This window comes from Chelonia mydas, chromosome 6 (genome assembly GCF_015237465.2).
Source record: "Chelonia mydas isolate rCheMyd1 chromosome 6, rCheMyd1.pri.v2, whole genome shotgun sequence".
NCBI classification, from domain to species: domain Eukaryota; kingdom Metazoa; phylum Chordata; order Testudines; family Cheloniidae; genus Chelonia; species Chelonia mydas.
Genome location: NC_051246.2, coordinates 81,786,589 through 81,807,758, shown reverse-complemented (window position 1 = coordinate 81,807,758; position 21,170 = coordinate 81,786,589).

Here is a 21,170-nt window from a genome sequence, read left to right as displayed (position 1 = left end):
CCAACAATGGGCTCAAGAAATAAACGTTAATTTTATTTTTTAGAAGTGTTCTGTGCTGAGAATTGCTGCCCACCATATGACCTTTCAGAAGAGTGCATTGTGCAAAATGTGTGTGACTTTTACTTAACATTGTATGCCACTGTGGCATAGGGTAAGATGGTTAAGTTAACAGAACCAATGCTGCCATCCCTCTTCAAATGAATGATCTTGGAATCTCCTTAGGAATCTGTCACTTTGAGAGCAAGTATTCTGTCTATTGGGGAAAAAATAGTATAATCTCTAATTGTTGAGTAAATTTCTCTCCATGCATTGACTAATACTAAACCTTTTTTGATCTCTTTCAGCTTTATCGTTCCCTCTGGCATTTCAGTTGTTGACCCAGATTTATTGAGTTCCAACAGAATTCAATTGAAAGCTTCACTATAAATAAATTTTCTTGCCAAGCAGGAAAAGACAATCGTATATATAATATCTCAACCAAAAGACAGCACCTCCAGCAGTACAGCACTGCACTGTCAGCAATGGAGATGAGTCCAAGCCCGGGCATGGGGTTTGAGGTCTTGAACCCATAAATTTTTGTCAAAGAAATGAGAGTGTTACTAACTGAGCCATACTGTCATCTTTGATTAAGCACAGAGAAACCCGCAATAGCACTTTGAAGAATAAACAACAAAGTGGTAGTCAATACATACAAAAAAAAAATACTTTAACATTCTTTCCTCCAGAGGTGCTTCTCTGTGGTCCCACACACATCTCATTATAAATCCAGATATTGTTGATGACCAGATTCTGCTGCCCTTATGTTGAGTAGTGCCTTACTCAATAAGTAGTCTCACTGAAGATAGTGGGTGATGACCCCATCTCTTCTGCCCATTACCCCATTGTTTTGTGCCACCTGTGGAATTAATTTGTGAACTCTCTTGGGCAGAGACTTTGAATATTTGTGATTGGGTGCATTGTGAGGCATCTGCTACAATTTTGTGTATAATAAATAATATCCAGGAAGGAGGATTTGATGAGGTTCCCTTCAGGGACCAGCAACACTGTAATTTTCTTGGTCATTTAGATTAGTCACTGGATTGATGTGAAGCATTTTTTGATCTACAGGGAGTTGCTTGCAAAACAAATGCCTGAGGAGCAGAAAGGAGCGAGGGCCAAGATCCTCAGCTGGTAAACTTTTTAAATGATGGAAAAATTACAAACATGAAAGAAATTTACAGAGCCTAGGGCTGCTTTACAGCTCATCTTAAACTGACTTCAATTGGTTTGTGCTTTTTAAAAGAACTGCATTGGTTACTTTTAAGTGTGTTAACTGTGTTGTGAGCAGTGCAGCTGAAATTTATTTGGGTTATTTGGACAGCCTGAGAACACTGAGACAAATATGTGAAATGAGCTGCACTAAAATATGGGATTATTTGAAGCATTAAATCATCCAGATATTGTTCTCTGCATAATTTTCTTGAAGGGAAGAATGAATTTATTTAGTTATTTTATTTATGGTATTTGGGGTGGCACCTGCAATATGGTGGCCAGTTTCCAAACAGAAAAGATGGCACAATCCCTTCCCTGAGGAACTCGTATTCTTTTGCTTATATCTGTGAAATACTGCCCTACTCTGCACCTGCATTTGTGGTTAAGGCATGGGAAGGAAGGTGGAACATCTGGGTACTCTTCCAGACTCTGCCCCAGGGTTCCTGTGTGACCTGAATGGGGCATCAAGACTGGCACCACTGTTGGAGTGGAGAGAAATGCAATAAAAAAGTAAGGTTGATATAACAGTAGCTGGAGGGTTGTGACTAAACTTCTGTTTATTCTCAGTAATGTAGGCTAAAAAGTGGTTAGTGGTGCAATAAAGGTTGATTTGTTGTTCTAAGAATCCTAGCATTCAAACACTGCTGGATTCAATAAGATGAGGTGAAAAAATTAATGTACTGTTGAAAAGAAGAAGGAATTGCCTTGGTTATAGACAGTTAATTTTAATAATTTCTAGCATTCAACAAATCTGATTTAGGTGTTTGCTAACTTTTTAAAGGCATAGTAAAAATACGTGATTATGATAATGATGATGAATCAGAACAATATTCTAAATCCTGTCTGGATATTCTGTTACCCCTATTCAGCAAAACACTAAGAATCAAGTTTTATTTTAAGCATGTGCCTAAGTCCCATTGAAGTTAATGCATAAGACTGGTGCAAGGTGAATGGGAATTAAGGAGAATAAGTAAAAAAGTATATTTTTAAAAGTATATTAAGAACTAAAGAAATCCTAGCAATGCTGTAGGCCCACTATTAGATGCGGATGATACAATTGTTAAGAATATGCAGAAAAGGCAGAAGTATTCAGTAAATATTTCTCTTCTGTGCTTGGAAAGAAGCAGGATGATGTGCTTGTATCCTATGAGGATAATGAAGCACTTTCCAGCCCATTAGTAACTAAGAGGGAAGTTAAACAGCATCTACTAAGGGTAAACATTCTTTAAATAAGCAGGATCAGATAATTTGCACCCAAGTGTCCTAAAAGATTTGGCTGAGGATATATCTGGCCCACTGATGTCAGTTTTTAATAAATCTTGGCATTTCTTATGGGGAAATGCCATAAGACTGTGGAAGAGTGCTAATGTTGTGCCAATATTCAAAAAGGTCAAGGAGAATGGCCTGAGTAACTATAGGGCAGTTAGCCTTATAGCAATCCTGAGTAAAATAATAAAAAAACTGATATGGGTTATAACTGATAACTGGTTAAATTAAAGAATAGGAATATAAATTAATGCCAGTCAGTATGGTTTAATGGAAAATAATCTTGGCAAACAAACTTGATTTAATTCTTTGAGATTACCAGTTTGATGGATAAAGGCAACAGCACAGATGTGAGACCTCACTGACGCTGGTGGGTGTAACAGCTGCTTTTCCTTCAGGATAAATGTAAAAAGTAGCTAAGCCTCATTTTGGGATAGCTGAAACAATGGGAGCCACCACCCAAAGCACAGTCCACATGCAAGTCAGTCAGAAATTGAGCTATGTGAGCCGAACATTGTTTGATGGAGGTGTGTGTGCAGTGGCAGAGCTAATGGAAGGGGGCAGAAGGGTGACCTTTAGGTGTATGTGTGACATCTTTTCAAGCATATTGTGCAACTGACAAAAGGAGGTGTATGAAACAAATTTGCACACAGGGCTGGAAAATAAGCCTGTCCCACACTCACCCAGCAGCAATGACTCCTGTCCCACAGGGCTGGGCCTAGCTCTCCACTCATAGACTTTAAGGGTAGAAGGGACCATCATGATCATCTTCTAGTCTGATCTCCTGCACATTGCAGGCCACAGAACCATATCACCCACTCCTGTAATGGACCCCTAACCTCTGACTGAGTTACAGAAGTCCTCATATCGTGATTTAAAGACTTCATTACAGAAAACCCACCATTTACACTAGTTTAAACCGTCTCTGCCACTCTGACCCAGGGGAAAATTCCTTCCCGACCCCAGATATGGCGATCAGTTAGACCCTGAGCATCTGGGCAAGACACACGAGCCAGACACCTGGGAAAGAATTATCGATAGTAAATCAGTGCTGTCCCCTTCTAGTATCCCATCACCAGCTGTTGGAGATATTTGCTGCTAGCAGATTGGGTATATGCCATTGTAGGCAGTCTCATCATACCATTCCCTCCATAAACTTATTAATACCTCTGGGTTGTGTGACATGGCATATGCAGTTACATGGCACTGCAAACCTATGCATTATGTCACTATGTCACTCTTTTAAATTTGATCTGACTGCACCTCTGTCATGATGGAGGAGCATCCAGGCCAAATTTAAATGGCACTGCATCCCAGTGCAGCAGGTTGCAACAGCCAGAGTGTGGATCTGGACCCAGCTCTGTGAGACAAGAGCTACCACTGCTGAGTAAGTGCAAGGTGGGCTTGCTGTCCAGCTCATCACCAGTGACTCATCAACCACCCCAGTTGCAAAATCTGGCTCCACCACTGCATATGTGTCTGTGACCAGGAACAGTCAGAAACGGACAGAAGCAGCCGTCAGAGAGAAGCAGCCAAAAAGCCAAGCACACAGCACAAGAAGCACTGAAAATGTGGCCCTGAGAGAGAAGAAGGAGGGGAAGTTTTTTGGACAGAGGCTTGGAACTGTGAGCAAAGGAACTGCCACCTGTTGTTTGATTCATATTGAATTCAGAGAAACGGAACTTGATGTTCACTCTGTGTAAACAAACAGGGTTGCCTGACTCCATGAGCAATTTCTCCTAATCTAAACAACCTGCAAAACCCGCAGTATTGGCTAAGTGCTTGAGCCAAAAAGGGTAACAATATGTTCCCACCTATCTTGTAACATTTTCCCATAGATCTTCATTGGTAACCCTTGAAAATACATGCAAATTACCATCTCCCAAAAATGAACAATGACTTTACAACATGCAGCATCATGTGGAACTATATAGCAAGTGTTATAAATATGTTCTACACTATTTTCTGAAATGTCATTAATCACAATTCCAATAGTCATAACAGTTCCAACAGGTTAGTCTGTTATTGATAGTCCTACACTCAACCTGTTTCTTGTGAAATTAGACCTTTCATAACAAAGGTGTTACCTGTGAAATACTGAATTTTTCCAATTGTCTATAAAACAAGGAACCTACAAGATGTTCTTTGAAACTCATTTAACATCCAATTCACTATGAAAGTGAGAGGTGTTAAGTTCCCAGCTCTTCATGGGTACAATGAAGTGCATGAGATGGGCTCATGTTCATCAAATGAGTTCACCCTATGAATATTTTTAATGAACTGATTCCATATAGTTCACCTTTAAGTTCAAATGGTACACATCTGATTTTTAATTTTTTGTACTTTCCGTATAATTAAAGTGATATCAACTTTATTTTTCCTGTGATACCTAACTTTATGCTGTTTATACCCAAACCTGGTTCAAATGAAGCTTCTATTATTAATAGGATGTTTCATAATGAGATGTTCAAGCACTTTCAATATGCCATTAGTTAGGGTTTTTATTTATTCATCACTTGCATTATGACTAATCTCTGTGTTCAGTATTTTAGTCATCTGAATAAACAGCAAAATTATATTGTGCAATGTCATGAAAATTAGGTTACTCAGTGTAGAAGGCAAGTTAAAAGATCTTCTAGCATCTCAGCTGAATTTGTGAAGCAATAATAAGGTAACCGGAAATCAAAAGATTGGCTCCTGAAAATCAATTCTGTTATCTAAAGTATACAAAAAGGATGAAAGTGTAGAGGAACTTGTAATAAGGCTCGTCATTGTGAAAGCAGTGAAAATAACTACTGTACATTGCAGTTTCAAATTAACTTTGTTATTATCTCAGAGCTCCAAGCCATACTGTAGGAAGGTGTGAAACTCTAGGAAGCCATAGTACAACTCAATCTATCAAATGAGATTTAGGAAGTCTATACAATTACAGGACAGACCCTGTTTAATTTTGTGTCTGTGCAGTCTCCTGCATTACAATTTTATGATACATTACTTTTCTAATATAGTGCCTCATGCAAGGAAAAACAATCAGGTTGCCACTTGAACATTCAGACAATTATGCAAAGGATGCATGGAATATGTTTAATATTTGCTATGAGCAAGTTAACTCTGTGAAGGGGGAACAGGTACCTCACTGTCCCATGGAGGGGATTCTGCATCCCTGTTGCACGCTGACAAAGCGGTGCCCCTGGGCGGCAATTCCACCAAGACAGGCATCAATCAGAGTAATTCTGGGTTGAATCCCAGCAGAAGCTTCCCCTCTGTTTGGAGAGCCTCTATCAATGGAAGCAGTCAAAGGCAGCTGAGTCGTACCAGAATCAGACCATTAAAAGGGACTGTGATATCTCTTATGTGGATTGGTCCAGGCTGAGGTTGATGGCAGGATGGAAATTGTTGAAATCATGGTGGAATTCCTCAAGGGCTTCTTTTCCATGGGTCCAGATGATGAAGATGTCATCAATGTAGCGCAAGTAGAGTAGGGGCATAGGGGACGCTACATTGCGTCCCCTAATAAGCAATGGTCACATAAACACCACCCTATACCGGAAACCTACTGACCGCTATTCCTACCTACATGCCTCCAGCTTTCACCCAGACCACACCACATGATCCATTGTCTATAGCCAAGCTCTACGATACAACCGCATTTGCTCCAACCCCTCAGACAGAGACAAACATCTACAAGATCTCTATCAAGCGTTCTTACAACTACAATAGCCACCTGCTGAAGTGAAGAAACAGATTGACAGAACAAGAAGAGTACCCAGAAGTCACCTACTACAGGACAGGCCCAAGAAAGAAAATAACAGAACGCCACTAGCCATCACCTTCAGCCCCCAACTAAAACCTCTCCAATGCATCATCAAGGATCTACAACCTATCCTGAAGGATGAGCCATCACTCTCACAGATCTTGGGAGACAGGCCAGTCCTTGCTTACAGACAGCTCCCCAGCCTGAAGCAAATGCTCACCAGCAACCACACACCACACAACAGAACCACTAACCCAGGAACCTATCCTTGCAACAAAGCCCGTTGCCAACTGTGTCCACATATCTATTCAGGGGACACTATCATAGGGCCTAATCACATCAGACACACTGTCAGAGGCCCTGCACATCTACCAATGTGATATATACCATCATGTGCCAGCAATGCCCCTCTGCCATGTACATTAGTCAAACTGGACAGTCTCTACATAAAAGAATAAATGGACATAAATCAGACGTCAAGAATTATAACATTCAAAAACCAGTTGGAGAACACTTCAATCTCTTTGGTCACTCGATTACAGACCTAAAAGTTGCAATTCTTCAACAAAAAAACTTCAGAAACAGACTCCAGTGAGAGACTGCTGAATTGGAATTAATTTGCAAACTGGATACAATTAACTTAGGCTTGAATAGAGACTGGGAGTGGATGGGTCATTACACAAAGTAAAGCTATTTTCCCTTGTTTATTCCCCTCCACCCCCCACTGTTCCTCAGACGTTCTTGTCAACTGCTGGAAATGGCCCACCTTGATTATCACTACAAAAGGTCCTCCCCCCTCCTGCTGGTAATAGCTCACCTTAAGTGATCACTCTCGTTACAGTGTGTATGGTAACACCCATTGTTTCATGTTCTCTGTGTATATAACTCTCCCCACTGTATTTTCCACTGAATGCATCCGATGAAGTGAGCTGTAGCTCACGAAAGCTTATGCTCAAATAAATTTGTTAGTCTCTAAGATGCCACAAGTCCTCCTTTTCTTTTTGAGAATACAGACTAACACGGCTGCTACTCTGAAACCTGGTATTATATTGCTTGTCTGGAGTTTAAAGACTATCAAGTGGTATGAAAGGAAGGTGACCAGAGACTCTATTGGTTTCTCTTCTTTTGCTAGCAAGAACCCTCTGTATAAGCTGGAAACCCAAGAAAAGATATAGTTTGCTTAACCAGGGCTGGCTCTGCACTTTCTGAACAGTTTTTCAGACCCTGGCCCTGCTACTCACACTTTAGTACATCATTGTCTCAGAGTTATCAACAGCTACTTTTTCTTTATGTAAATAGTCACCTTTATTTTTTTCACATACCTTTGAGGGGTTAGCAGCATCAAAGGGGAAAGGATACATCCTTAGGTTAGATGTTCATTTGCTTCCCCCCCATCCCTCCAAATAGAGAAAAGTTCTGTAAAGAATCAGTGCTAACAGATACACATACACATACCCACACACATGCACAATTTATCCCTAGAGTACCCTTTAATATCCAGTCCTGCTCCCATTGAAATGAGTTGTAAATTCGCCATTGACTTCAATGGAAACACAAAATGTCACCTTCTTGAATGCCTGATCAAATGGTTCTTACACAGTCTCTCAGGGGATGCCTCCTGTTTAAACAAGCACACTCCCAACACAATATGAACATTTCTGGAACTTTTAAAATATAATCCTGTAAAATTTATGAAGGTAAAAATATCCCCTTTTTTCCTGTAAATTGTTTCCCTTTTAATCAGGGTAAAGAGTTGAAATCCACGTTTATTTAATATAATCTCTGAATGTGCCCTACCATGTCCATTTCATCAGCAAATCAATAGCATAATTCCAGATCTAGTCCCCACTCTTGGGATTGACCTTAGAACCATGGCAAGGGTCCTGCACTGAGATCTAGCTGAATGGTGCTATATCTAGAGAAAGGATGGGGCATTTAGTCAATGGCTAGAATGGCTGTAGTGAGAAGCCCCATGGCTCAATGTGGAGCTCAGGGAGGGATTGTATCTCCTGGATGACAATTGTATAGTTATATCTCTCATTCTTATTTCTGTGGAAACATGTAATAGCACAGACAGCCTCTAAGCTACTTTTCAAAATTATTCCATTAGATTTACAAAAGTTTATAAGCAGTCAAGTGACTCTGACTCTTGGAAGGAGCAATTCCAAGGTCAGAGGTAGGAACTGGGAATGAATAATTCTTGCAAAACCTAGTATGATGCTACTCTGTGCTCTACCAAACTTTTCACGCAATGTCAGTGGGAGGAGGTGAGTAAGTATAGAAATTATTAGACCTCTAGAGGGGGAAAAGATTCCACGCCTTCTCCAGCCAAAAAAAAATTCATGGTCTTGTGAGAGAAAAAATATGCCCCTTTCAGACAACCAAAGACAACCAAAGATCTTTTTTAAAAATGCTTTTCCACCTAGCTGAAATAAGAGGCAAAGCCACAAGAACACAAGCCGCAAACAAACAAAAATCTTCAGGGTCCTTACAGCTACCTGTAAGATGATCTATTTGTCCATTTGTAGCCCCCTTCAATTGCTGGTGGGCTAGAGAGGTTTTCTGTAACTTCATTCTGTCTACTGCTCTGTCCACTGAGTTGTGGTGGTGTGCGCAAATCACCTTGATTAGAAATCAAAGGGTGCTAGTGGACGGTAAACTGGATATAGGAAAATAGGACTGAAGGGCCCTCCTGGGTCATCAAGTCCAGTCTCCTGCTATTGCAGGCAACCCTGTTATATAATGCAGTTCATCTATCAAGCACCATCTTAAAACTAGGTGGATATCTTGCTCCTACTACTCCTGTTGAAAGACTGTTCCAAAACCTCATTCCTCTTATGGCTACCAAACCATCTTCTAATTTTCATCCCAAACTTCATGGCCAGTTTATACCTATTTTGTGACAATGTTGTCTTTTCCCTAAATAGTTCTTCTCCCTCCCTGGTGTTGACTTGCAATGTAATATGGTAGCCAGAGGAATGTGATCTGAGGCTGCATATGCAGAGGCATTTATACTACAAACCAGAAGGGTTCTTAATGGGACTAGTGAGACCACAACTTGAAAATGATGTCCATCTCTAGGCCCCTTAAAAGAATTTCAATAGGCTGGAAGCAATCCAGAAGATCGAGGGAGGGAGGAGGCGGGGGAAGGGAGGACTATTGGGAGAAAAGAGTTGATTTATGAGGAAACAAAGATTTTAAAATGCTATTTATAGAATTGCTTTGCTAAATGACATTTAGCAGTGGGGAGGTTTGGCAGTCAAGTACAAGCATCTCAGTGGTGTATAATGAATGGTGGTGATGGGGAAGAGGAATTGTCTAGAGTGGGTCAGTATAACTAGGAGTAATGGAATGAAATTAAGCAAAGGTAAATTGAGGCTAAATAGTGGAAAAGAATGCCAAACAATATTTAGTAGATTGTGTAATAGTCTCATAAGGACAGTAGTGGAGGACTTTTCACTTGAGTAATTTGAAAATAATCTAGACTAAACTCTTGGGGCCAGATCCTCAGCTGGTGTGAGTTGACATAGCTCCATTGAAATCAATGGAATTATGCAGACTTCACCAGCTGAAGATCTGATCTCTTATTGTCCTATTCCACAGTTAACCTTATTGAAATCAATGTTGCAGGTATGTAAGTGAAATCAGTGTCACTACTCACAGAATAAGGTACTACTCCATTTGAAGAATGGTGGCAGAATATGGCCCTACAAAATATGCAGCTGTAAACCATCCTGCACTCAAAGGAGAAAGGATTAAAAAACCAGATAGGTCTTTTCCATCTCTAACTCCCATGGCACTGTAATACGTTTTAAACAAATTTATTTGACGCCAAAGGCACCATTGGTGGCTGACAGGATTGAGTACACTGAGCTAAAACTCTGTCCGAGAGTGGAAGGATACCTCAGGACACTTCACCAGCACAACTAGGAGTTAGGAGAGGGACTAATAAAAGGTAAGGTAATCTCTGAGGCTTGCATGAATTCCTCAGAAAATACAGTCTGAATGAAGCATAATTAACTGAATTGTTCCATCCCATCTTTCTTTTAAAGCAGGAGACTCTGAGTAGAACTTTTGATAACTATTTACTGGACTTTGTCATCTTTTATTTGAATCTTAACAAAATGGTCCAGAATTTAGTATTTAGCCCAATATTTAATCAGTATCTTTCAAAGTTCTGTTTTGATTTGGGCCTGCTCTTTGATTCCATTTTACAGTTATGAGCTTCATTTTCTCTTTTCTTTCTGCACCTATTTGTAGGCAGTAACAGTGTAACTAAAACTTTCAAAAGAGCATTATTTTGGTCTAGTCTAAATATTTACTAAGCCTGTTTTTGGAAGGCTATAAGTATGCTCATGGGAAACACAATTCTAGCATTGTGTAGCTGACCCCTTTTAAAATTTCATATTTTATTCTAAAAGTTTTTACATATGCAATAGAAGTTAGAGATCATACTGTTTCAGATTTAAAAAAATCCACTATCAATTTTTTTTCTCAGTTCCTAAGAGGCTTTTTAAACATATCTGCTAAGCCTTAAAGGGTTTGCTCTAGGAAATTAGAGCAGCACTGGAAACTTTGCTTTTCATTTTAAATAGCATTATTTCAAAAAAGTCCCAGGAAAGATAGAGCAGTGAAGAATGAACAGAAGAAAATCTACTTTTCTTTCTTCTTAAAACAATATTATACTTGCTATAAACTAATAAAAAGCCAAAAATATGCAAACCACACAAAATCCATTTTCATATTCTACCCCTGGGCTGACATGGTCTTTCAAATTGTAGAAGGCCACTAAAACAGAAAATCAAGATTATATAACTAGAATATATGGCCTGGCCCTAGACCTAGTTTAATTTCAGAAACAAAAATGGTTACAAAGTTAAAAACTGATAAAAATACATTATTTATGATGAATTCACATAATTTTGCATTAAATATATTTCAGCCAAATATTTCAGAACACAATCTCCAAAACTGAGAACAATATGCATTAAATGCCACATTTAATAGTATATATTTTCCATCCAATAAATATTGTGTGCATTTAAAGATCACAAGTCACAGATGTTATAGCTCATGAAAAGTAAGGCAGAATATGGAACAGATTTAAAAAGTATTGTAGAAATATGTATGTTTGTTTCACCATGCTTTAGATGGATACTGCTGGTAGAACAGAAACCATCATTTTCTGTTCTACCAGCAGTATCCAAACCTCCAAATCTCTGTCAAAGTAACACCATCCTGTTTTTCTTGCTATGCACCCCACCTCCATTCATCCAACTGAGGATCAACTGAACTCCCTTCAGTCCACCATTCTGCTTCTTAATTGACAAGAGTTATCTCTAGTAAGCAACACAATGAAATACCTGCTACCTGTCCTCTGAATAGATCACTTACTAGCTTTTAGTGTTGTTATGGTAAAGTTTAGCTAGAGATATGTGCCTTTGGTGAGTGCTTCTAAAGACACAATAAATCCTATGATTCCTCTTTTTTGCTGCCTTTCTCCATCCCTGCAAACCTTTTCTTATAATTGCAAGGCTGGGTTTTAGTATCTCTTGAAAGTGCTAGCCTAGAAATGCCCCCTGAAACAAAGTACATGCACTAGGAATACTGATTAATGGCATGACATTATTTCCAACATGTCATGTAATTTGTGTGTTTTAAAAAAATGTATAGCATGGACTCTGTCCCATGTTAATTGCTATTTAAGGGATTTGGACTCTTGTTAGACCAGCACCACTTCCAAGATGTAGGGGTTATTTACTGAAAAAGGGCCTAATTGTGCAGTCTCTGTACTTACTGAACCAACTCCTACTGACTACTGCTTGATTAGATGTTAAGGCCAGCAATTATTTCTTTTCTTTTCTTTTGGCATTTAAAAAGCAATGGGCTGAGATTGTAATTGAGTCTTGAGATTCAAAAGCCATTCTAATGCTTCTGGGGTAGATAGGTGGATCCCCCTTATGCCATCATTTTAAGTGTGAATGGGACAGTTGTTCATGATGTGTCACGTAGTTTGTACTTCAGCAGCCACAATTTGGTGATTCTTTAAGTTTCCATTTGTCTAGGCGATATCCACACCTTCTGTGCATTGTCCAAATGTGATTGAATACAGTCCACTGCCCAGGGGAATGCAGAATCCTGGAACTTCTTTCATTGGATCTTCAATCAGGTCTTTGTTTGGGATGTCACAAGCAGCCCACGATTCAAGCCAGTGAGTGCTGGCATCCTTTCCGTTGGTGTAGAACATTGACATGTGGATCCAGAAAGGCTTCCTGTATTTGAGTTGGGAGAGTGGCAGTGACTTGAGGTCTTGATATGTTGGCAGGTCCAGAGTGCCCAGGATCTTATTGTTCTATCAGAGTACAGCAGCTTCTCGCCTGATGTTGGCTGGCCCAGCATGGGCCATGGTATTGGCATTGATTTGAGAGAGCTGCTAACAATCCTGAGCATGGCATTGATTTCAGTGTCAATGAGATTGGTGTGGCACTGAATACTCCACTGTTGGCAAGACCAGGCCTTGTACTGATGTTTGAAGCATGCATGCATCACATCCCCAGGATGTGCCAGCAAGCTTCTGAATGATGGTAACACTTGTCTTTATCTTCTTTTTCAAGGTGTTGATAGCTCAGCATCTGATCGAGAATAACTCCAAGGTGCCATGGGTTGTGGTCATGAGATGGAGGCAGATCACAAAAGTCCACCTGAAGCTGCACTTTGACTTTGTGGTTATCCCAGTGGAAGGCAGAGAGTAGTGTTTTCAAAGTGTTGGGTTCTCAGTTGCCAAACTTTGAAATACGTCTCAAGTGTGTGGAGGTCACTGTTCATAACCTTTTCTTGGGCCTTCAGAGAGGACACTTGCATTTCTAGTCCAATGTCATCTGCATACATGAATTTACAGCATGATGTGACCAGAATGTTACTGGTTTAGATTGAACAGCTAAGGCACTAAAATGGATCCCTGTGGGAGGCTGTTGTTCAAACTCTATGGTTTGTTAGCAGATTCAACATAAATCTTGATGTATCTTTTGTTACTCAACATCTCGGTGATGAGACAACTGGTACTATGGTCATCTAGTTTGACCTCTTGTGTAACACAGGCCATAGAATTTCAATCAATTACCTCTGTACTGAGCCCAATAGACAATTCTCAGTGAAATTATTTTGGCAAAATCTATGTCAAAATGCAGTTTTTGGTTGACTGAATCTTCACAAATTTTTCAAGTTCACCAAATAATTTTGACTGGAATGAAAAAGTCCAAATGTTACGGTGATGTCAAAACAAAATATTTTGTTTCAACTTGAAAAATTTCATTCAGGAGAAATCAGAAGCAAGATAGATGCCTGGATCTGTGGTCTCTTGATAGTGCAGTGAGCACACAAGTGGTCAGGGGAAGAGCAGGCAGGTCGCTTCAAGGCTCAAGATGTCTGTCTTTAATGGTTTGGGAGGTGGGGCATGTTGTAGGACCAACTCGTGCCTCTTCTGCATTCCACTGTGAGCAAATCACATCCATATAACGTCTTGATTATTCATTTAGGAAAAAATGAGTTTGCACCGAGGTGAATTTGAAAGACAGGATCTATCAGGAATGTGGGCTGGGTCAATGCAATGACCAGGGTCTGGGCAGTCAGGCCCGGTAGTCAGAACCAGTCAAAACCAAAGCCAGAGTCAGGTACCAAGCTGAAGGTTAGAGATGGAGACAGCATCAGAAATAAGGCAAAGCAACAGGGACCTGGAGTAGGGCAGGACAGCAGGAACTGGGAGTAGACAGGAGTCTAGGATAGGAGGAAAGGAACCAGCAGTAGGCAGGCAGAGAAGCAGGAATTGGGCACAGGCAGGAAGGCAGGGTTCAGGAGTCATCTAAGCAGAAGGGTTCCATAGTAGCAGCCAGTGAGGGATTCCATAATGCGTATGCCTTATGATACAGTCTTTAATCATGTGATCACATACCATTTTTTCCATTTGACCCCAGCCTCATTCAATGCACAGGATGAGCCTGTGAGATGGTGAGATTCAGGAATCTTGTGTTCCATTCCAGGTTCTAGGGGGGACAGAGCTCTAGTGAGCACAGAGCCTTCCTTACAGTTCCCAACAAGTCATGACCCCCTCATCCCCTGATTCCCCCAGCCTGTCTCTGTTCCAGTTCTGTCTCCTCCCACATGGCCCTACTGGTCCTCATCCCAGTCCCAGTCTCCACTCCTCTGCTCCGCTTCCCAGTCCCCTTGCCAACAGAATCCTAGTCACTAGGTTGACCAGATGGCAAGTGTGAAAAATCGGGCCTTATAATGGGAACTGTAGGCAACATTAATTTTAAGTATGGCTACCAGCTCAGCCAATAATATAATGTCTGTGATGATGTATGATTGACACAAGACCATTTATATTATTAATATTGCCACTGTTAGACAATTGCAACAGATTTTGTACAAACTATGTCATGTGAGGTGTCAATGGAAAAGTTATGATTTGCTGGATATATTTATCCTGTTTGTATGAATGTATCATCTTTGTTTCTAAAGTTATGAAAATTGAGTATGTACGAGTATTTCAAATGTGTCCGGCCTGTGGTATCACCCACCAGGTAATTTACAGCCAATTTGGCCAGCACATTATGAATGAACTGTTCAAGTTGATGGCCCATCAAAGAACACTTAGCTCTCACAATAGGCCATAAAAGAAACTTGTTCCCATCCGGTGAATCTTCCTGTGGATGCTTTAACCAGAATTTTGGTAATGGGCCATGGCTATTCTTCTGAGTCATCAAAGCATGTAGGCACGTGACTTGCTCATGTTACCCAGGACTCCATCTTCTGCCTGTAATTTTCCACAAACTAAGACTGAGAGTGTTCCCTCCACATGGAAAAAGATATTAAAAATTCTGGAAGTATCTCCATTTTGCTTCCTTTCTGCTCTGGTCTCTGGATTTACACCAAAAGGAGGATTCTAATCGATGGACTGAGGACCTTCAAATCTTTTGGAAGTTACCAGAGACTTTACAAGCCAGCAATCTGTAACATCACTGTTACAAGCCTGATGCAAGAACTTTGCAATGATTGCATGCATTTGATTTCCTTAACCATTTTAATTCTTTCATTATTCTTTTCTTTTATAAATAAACCTTTAGATATTAGATACTAAAGGATTGGCAACAGCATGATTACTGGATAAGATCTGAGTTATATATTGACCTGGATATATGGCTGATCTTTTGAGATCAGACGAACTCTTTTTGTTTGATTAAATTGGTTTTCAATAACCACTCATCATAAAGTGTAGTGTCTGGGTGGTAAAACAAGGCCTGGGATGCCCAAAGAGACTGCCATTTGGACTTCTTGTTAACCAGTGTAGTGAGACGGAAGTTTGTTTTTGTTATGGCTTGACATATCTAATGGAAGAATAACCACCAGTTTTGGGGAGAGTCTACCCTATTTCTCAGCAGTTTTTCCTGAACCTGGCACCCTCAGCTGTGACCCACTGAGGCACAGTGACAGTGGCTTTACGGGAATTTCATATATGTATGAAGAGAAAAATGTGTGTGTGTGTGTGTCTCCAGAGTGCTCAGAGGGCACTATGCCATGGATTTGGGGGTTTCTACATGATCACCAGAGTTAGGGAAGTATGCAATAGTGTACTCTCTTCAAAGGAGTTCCAAATGATCTGTTTCAAGGATTGACTTTTCAAAACTGATGTAAATGAAGTGACCTTTTAAAAAGAAAAATATGTTAAGAAAAAAATCACTTTAAACTGTCACTTCCCATCTTTGTCCTAGGTCAAAAACCTGGTATTTTGTGTATGGATAATAATTATACATCTAACCTTGTCAAACAGCATAAACCTTTTAATTTTTTAGAGGAAAATGTTTGCTAATGATTGTCCTAGTCCAGTGCCAGTGTAGTTATAGGATACATGGTAGATTTTGTTCTGCCCACATCAGTACAAATAGAAAACAACATAATCCTATCCAATACTATCAGAATTAGAACAAAAAGTTAGAAACCTATCCTCCGTTTAGTACATGACTTCAGGAACTGGAATCTGCCAGATAGTCACTTAACAAATTACTGTTCCAGAAAACCACTTTTACCTAATTCTTTTGACAAGCTTAGGTTATTTGAACTAGGCAATAAGCCAACTTCCATGTTAGCATGAGATGAATAAAACAGCACAATATTGTTAATGTTGTTATATCAATTAAGGGTGTAAGATACAGTACTTTGTGACAATGAGATTTACAGAGCCGTCGGTTTTTATCACACACTATGCTCTTCAGAGAAATTGGCCCGTATGAATATGGAAGACAGATATTAGAGAAAAGGAAGCTGTATGCCATTCTTGTTAAGGCTGGGATGATTTTTTTAAAAGGATCACTGTTGGATGAGAAGATATCATAGGGAAACTAGACAAACCAGAGGGTTTTGTACCTTATCCCAGTCCCCTCCCTTCTGCCAGTGATGCCTGCCTTGAATTTCTCTGTTTCTCCCATGCTTTCTTCTGTGCTGCCCCTTACTGGTGGAATGATCTTCCTAAAATTAAATTTCTTCCGAATTTCTCTTTCTAAAGATCCCTTCCCGAAGTCCACTTTTGCCATGACACCTACCAGAAATCATACCACCTATGCTGTTTGAATTGGATACCAGTCAGGAATAGCCACTTACTTAATTATTTTACTTTAAAAGTAAGACATCTGAGATGATTTGGAACCATCAAGTTGTGCAATAGTTAAACTCTTTACCCCAGTCATTACATTATTCTTGTCCGCCCTCCTGGGTGGATGGGTTAAGGCTCGAGGTGTGGCATCACCCTCAGCTTGAAGTGATTTCCAGAGTATACAGGGTTTACCATTTTGTTCAATGGTTTAAAGCACCCTCACTATAAAAAGTGTTCCAACGCCACTGCTCCCTCCCCCATTCACTCCTATTGTTTTATGCACATACTTTGCTGCATTTTGTCTTAAATTATAATTGTGTAAGGTCTTTGAGGAAGGGACCCTTTGCTCCTCTATACTTGTACAATGCTCAGCACAATGGATCTGACTCCTAAATCCCTCGTGGGGGTTTGGGACACTAATGCTATACAAAGAATAATAATAATGTCTTTTTAAGCTACATTTCTGCATTCAGGGAACAAAATACCTGATTTTGTATCATTGCGATCTTCCCTGACCTGGAGTTTGGCCTTCTCCACAGACCTTCCCTGCTGTTGTCTTCCTTCTACTGACTCAGAGGAAACTGAGGCAGGGTGCCACTCAGACACTCTTGGCCAGAAGGGGGTGCTACATATGACATAATTGGCAGGATCATGAGATTTCTCATGTTAAGGAAGGAGGAGACACCATAAAGCCATAGATGTTGTCCTTGGCAGTGAGATGGCTACCCTCCCAAGCTGGTAGGTAGAACAGGAGCAACGACCACAGATGTTCCAGCTCTGGTTGCTGGGAATGCCCAGGCTTCCCTGGCAGTATGCTGTGGAGATCCAACAGGAGGAAGAGTTCAGCCACCCCAGAGACAGAAAGGGAAAGCAGTGGGGAGCCTGCCCAGTCATATATTGTGGGTAACAGGGGCATGTAAGGTGGATTTTCCCCTACATGCATCATGAGTGAAAAATCTACCCCATTGCACACGATCTCAGGAAGACTGGGGAAGCCCAGCACGACTTGCCTGGATTTTGGCCTTCTCTACCAACCTTCCCTACTGGTGCCTTCCCCTGGTGACTTAGGGCTCTGCTGGAGCCTTCCTATTCATAGAATCATAGAATATCAGGGTTGGAAGGGACCTCAGGAGATCATCTAGTCCAACCCCCTGCTCAAAGCAGGACCAATCCCCAATTTTTGCCCCAGATCCCTAAATGGCCCCCTCAAGGATTGAACTCACAACCCTGGGTTTAGCAGGCCAATGCTCAAACCACTGAGCTATCCCTCCCCCCACTTCATTGCAGAGTGTGCAAGGGATCTGCCAACAATCACCTGCAGCTGTCTTCCCCAGGTGCCTTCTCTTTAACCATGTTGGGCAGCAGGTAAACGGTCCATGTACATTGGCCCAAACTCTGTCTTAAAGGTGGCAGTCATCCTGTGACACAGTGATGAATATCTTCTGATGGAATTTGAGGGGTTGAGTGATTATATACTTATTTATCATGATCATTAAGGGGATAAATACTGCTCCATCCTCCAAAATCCTGGAGGTGCCCAGATGTAGTAACTCCAGAGTCTAGTCCAGGATACACAGATTGGGAGAGCTGACCACCAGGGTCCACAGTCACTTAATGCACCAAAATTCAGTTACATAGAGCTCCCTTCATGCTGCAGCATTTAAGGGCAGACAGAGGAGCTCCAGCTCCACATGGAGACACTGGCCATGGCTGCTCATAGAACAGGGACACAATAGTTGCCATGGAACAGATTTGTTACTATTTGTCACCTACTAGAGGAGGATTCCTTCCTTAGCACCACATCTGGCTATTTAGTTTGGGGCAGGTCATATAACTTAGCTCTAAACAAAATGTTTATTTGTTTGGCTAACTGTTATGTCCCAAAATGTAATTATAAATGGGGAATCAGGATTAAGCGGGTATGTTTCCAAGGTGGTCCCAAGGGGATCTGTTCTTGACCCTATGCTATTTACCACTTTTATCAGTGACATGGAAGACAACATAAAATCCCCACAGATAAAGTTTGCAGGTGACACAAAAATTGGGAGAGTGGTAAATAAGGAAGAGGCCAGGTCACTGATTTAGAACAATCTGGATCACTTGGTAAACTGGACAGAAGTAAACAGTATGTGTTTAAATACTGATAAATGTGAGTGTGTACAGGTAGGAAAAAAGAATGTAGGCCCTACTTACAAGATTGGGGACCCTATCCTGGGAAGCAGTGACTCTGAAAAAGACTAGAAGTTCATGGTGGATAATAAGATGTACATGAGCTCCAGTGTGAGGGTATGGCCAAAAGAGCTAATGTGATCCCGGAATGCATAAATAGGGGAATCTTGAACTGGAGTAGAGAGGTTATTTTGATTCTATATGTGTGGCACTGGTATGAGTGCTGCTGGAATACTTTATCTAGTTGTGATGTACACAATTCGAGGAGGATGTTGACAAATTTGAGAGGGTTCAGAGAGGAGCCGCAAGAATGATTAAAGGATTAGAAAGCATTCCTTATAGTGGCTGAGCTCTTTCAGTCCATCTATTTAGCTTAACAAAAAGAAAGTTAAGGGGTGACTTGATTACAGTCTATAAATACCTAAATGGTGAACAAATATTTAATTATGGGCTCTTCAGTCTAGCCGAGAAAGGTATACCACAATTCAATGGCTGGAAGCTGAAGCTAGACAAATACAGACTGGAAATAAGGCATACCATTTTAACAGTGAGATTAATCAACGATTGGAACAGTTTAACAAGAGTCATGGGGGATTCTCCAGCACTGACTATTTTAAAATCTAAATTTGATGTTTTTTTTCTGAAGGATACACTCTAGGAATTATTTCAGGGAAGTCCTATGGCCGGTGTTCCACAGAAGGTCAGCCTACATGATCACAATGGTCTTTTCTGACCTTGGAATCTATGACACTATAAGTTTATTCATGGGAAATGTTATTCCATGCCCTGTTACATAAAAATGTAACTAAGGGACTTAGAAAACAATGGGTAGCCCAGAATGTTGGGCAGCTGTAGCTGGGGTAGCTATCTGGAGGCTAATATTCCCTCTGAAGTGCATTCAGCGTGTTGCCTTACACCTATTCTGAAAGGCTGGTGGGATCTATCCACCTCTAATTTCTGTGATTAATGACTACTTGCTGCTCTTATGCTTGCTGCAAGCTTGTGCTGCTCCAACAGGCATGATTTTAATGTATAATTTGTCATACATTTGAACACGTTACCTGAATGTTGATGTTGTATCCTGACACTTTGAAAGCTGCTGTGGTATGCGTAGCAGTTAGCACATCGCACTTGAATCATCTTTGCACTTTCCCGAAGCAAATTTCATGCTCAGATATTTTATTCTTTATGTCTTGGTTTGTGATGTTGCTTAGCAATCAAACTCTCTCTCTCTCTCCCTCTCTCTCTCAAGAATGGCTGCCTCGTACTTTCTACAAGAAAGAATCACTGCAACAAGGGGGCGGGGAGGATTTGAATCTGTTGAGTGTGTTAATTTCATTTTTGCTAAGCACAAAACTAAAAAATTGATGATGATCAGTAACATCCACGTCCGTTATTTGACAAAGAGCAAAGAAAGGGGTCGGGTGCTGCTGTATAGGATTTGCCTCACATACTGGGCTTCCCTTTCTTTTTACAGCCATTTGTTCTGGTATGAAGAAAGACTGCTTCCAAACAGCAAATTCACATACTGATGGAACATAAACTTTATCACATTGTTTAGCAGTATGAAGAACCAGGCTGTGAGTCAACCTAAGGGCACCTTGGCTAGCCTTTAATGTTCTTTCTCTTGCAAGGACAAATCCTGTTGCTGAACATCACGTAGAATTGAGGGATGAGCCAGGAGCCATACCTGATAAATGCCACAGCTCACTTACAATGAAAATTGCATGCATTTTTTCCTCTTGTCACAGAGTGCTGTGTGGAATTTAGAAAAATGAAAGAATGCAGCATAGAGGTGGCACTTAGTAATGTCTGAGTTTTACAGGAATTAAAAGCTTAAGGAAATTTTAAATTTCACAAGACACTAACAGTACAAGCATCCTCACAATATTCCACTGTGACAGTGTGCCTCAATGCTATGCAGGAGAGCTCACATCTAAGTGTGAGAATGTAAATAATTCTCCATGCCTATTCAGTACTTGGCCTCTGTGTTGAGATTGGAGACAAAAATGTTAACCATTATTATTACTGACAGCAAAATTCATAGGGACAGCATAAGGCCAATGTGCCACTTAAACCCTAGCT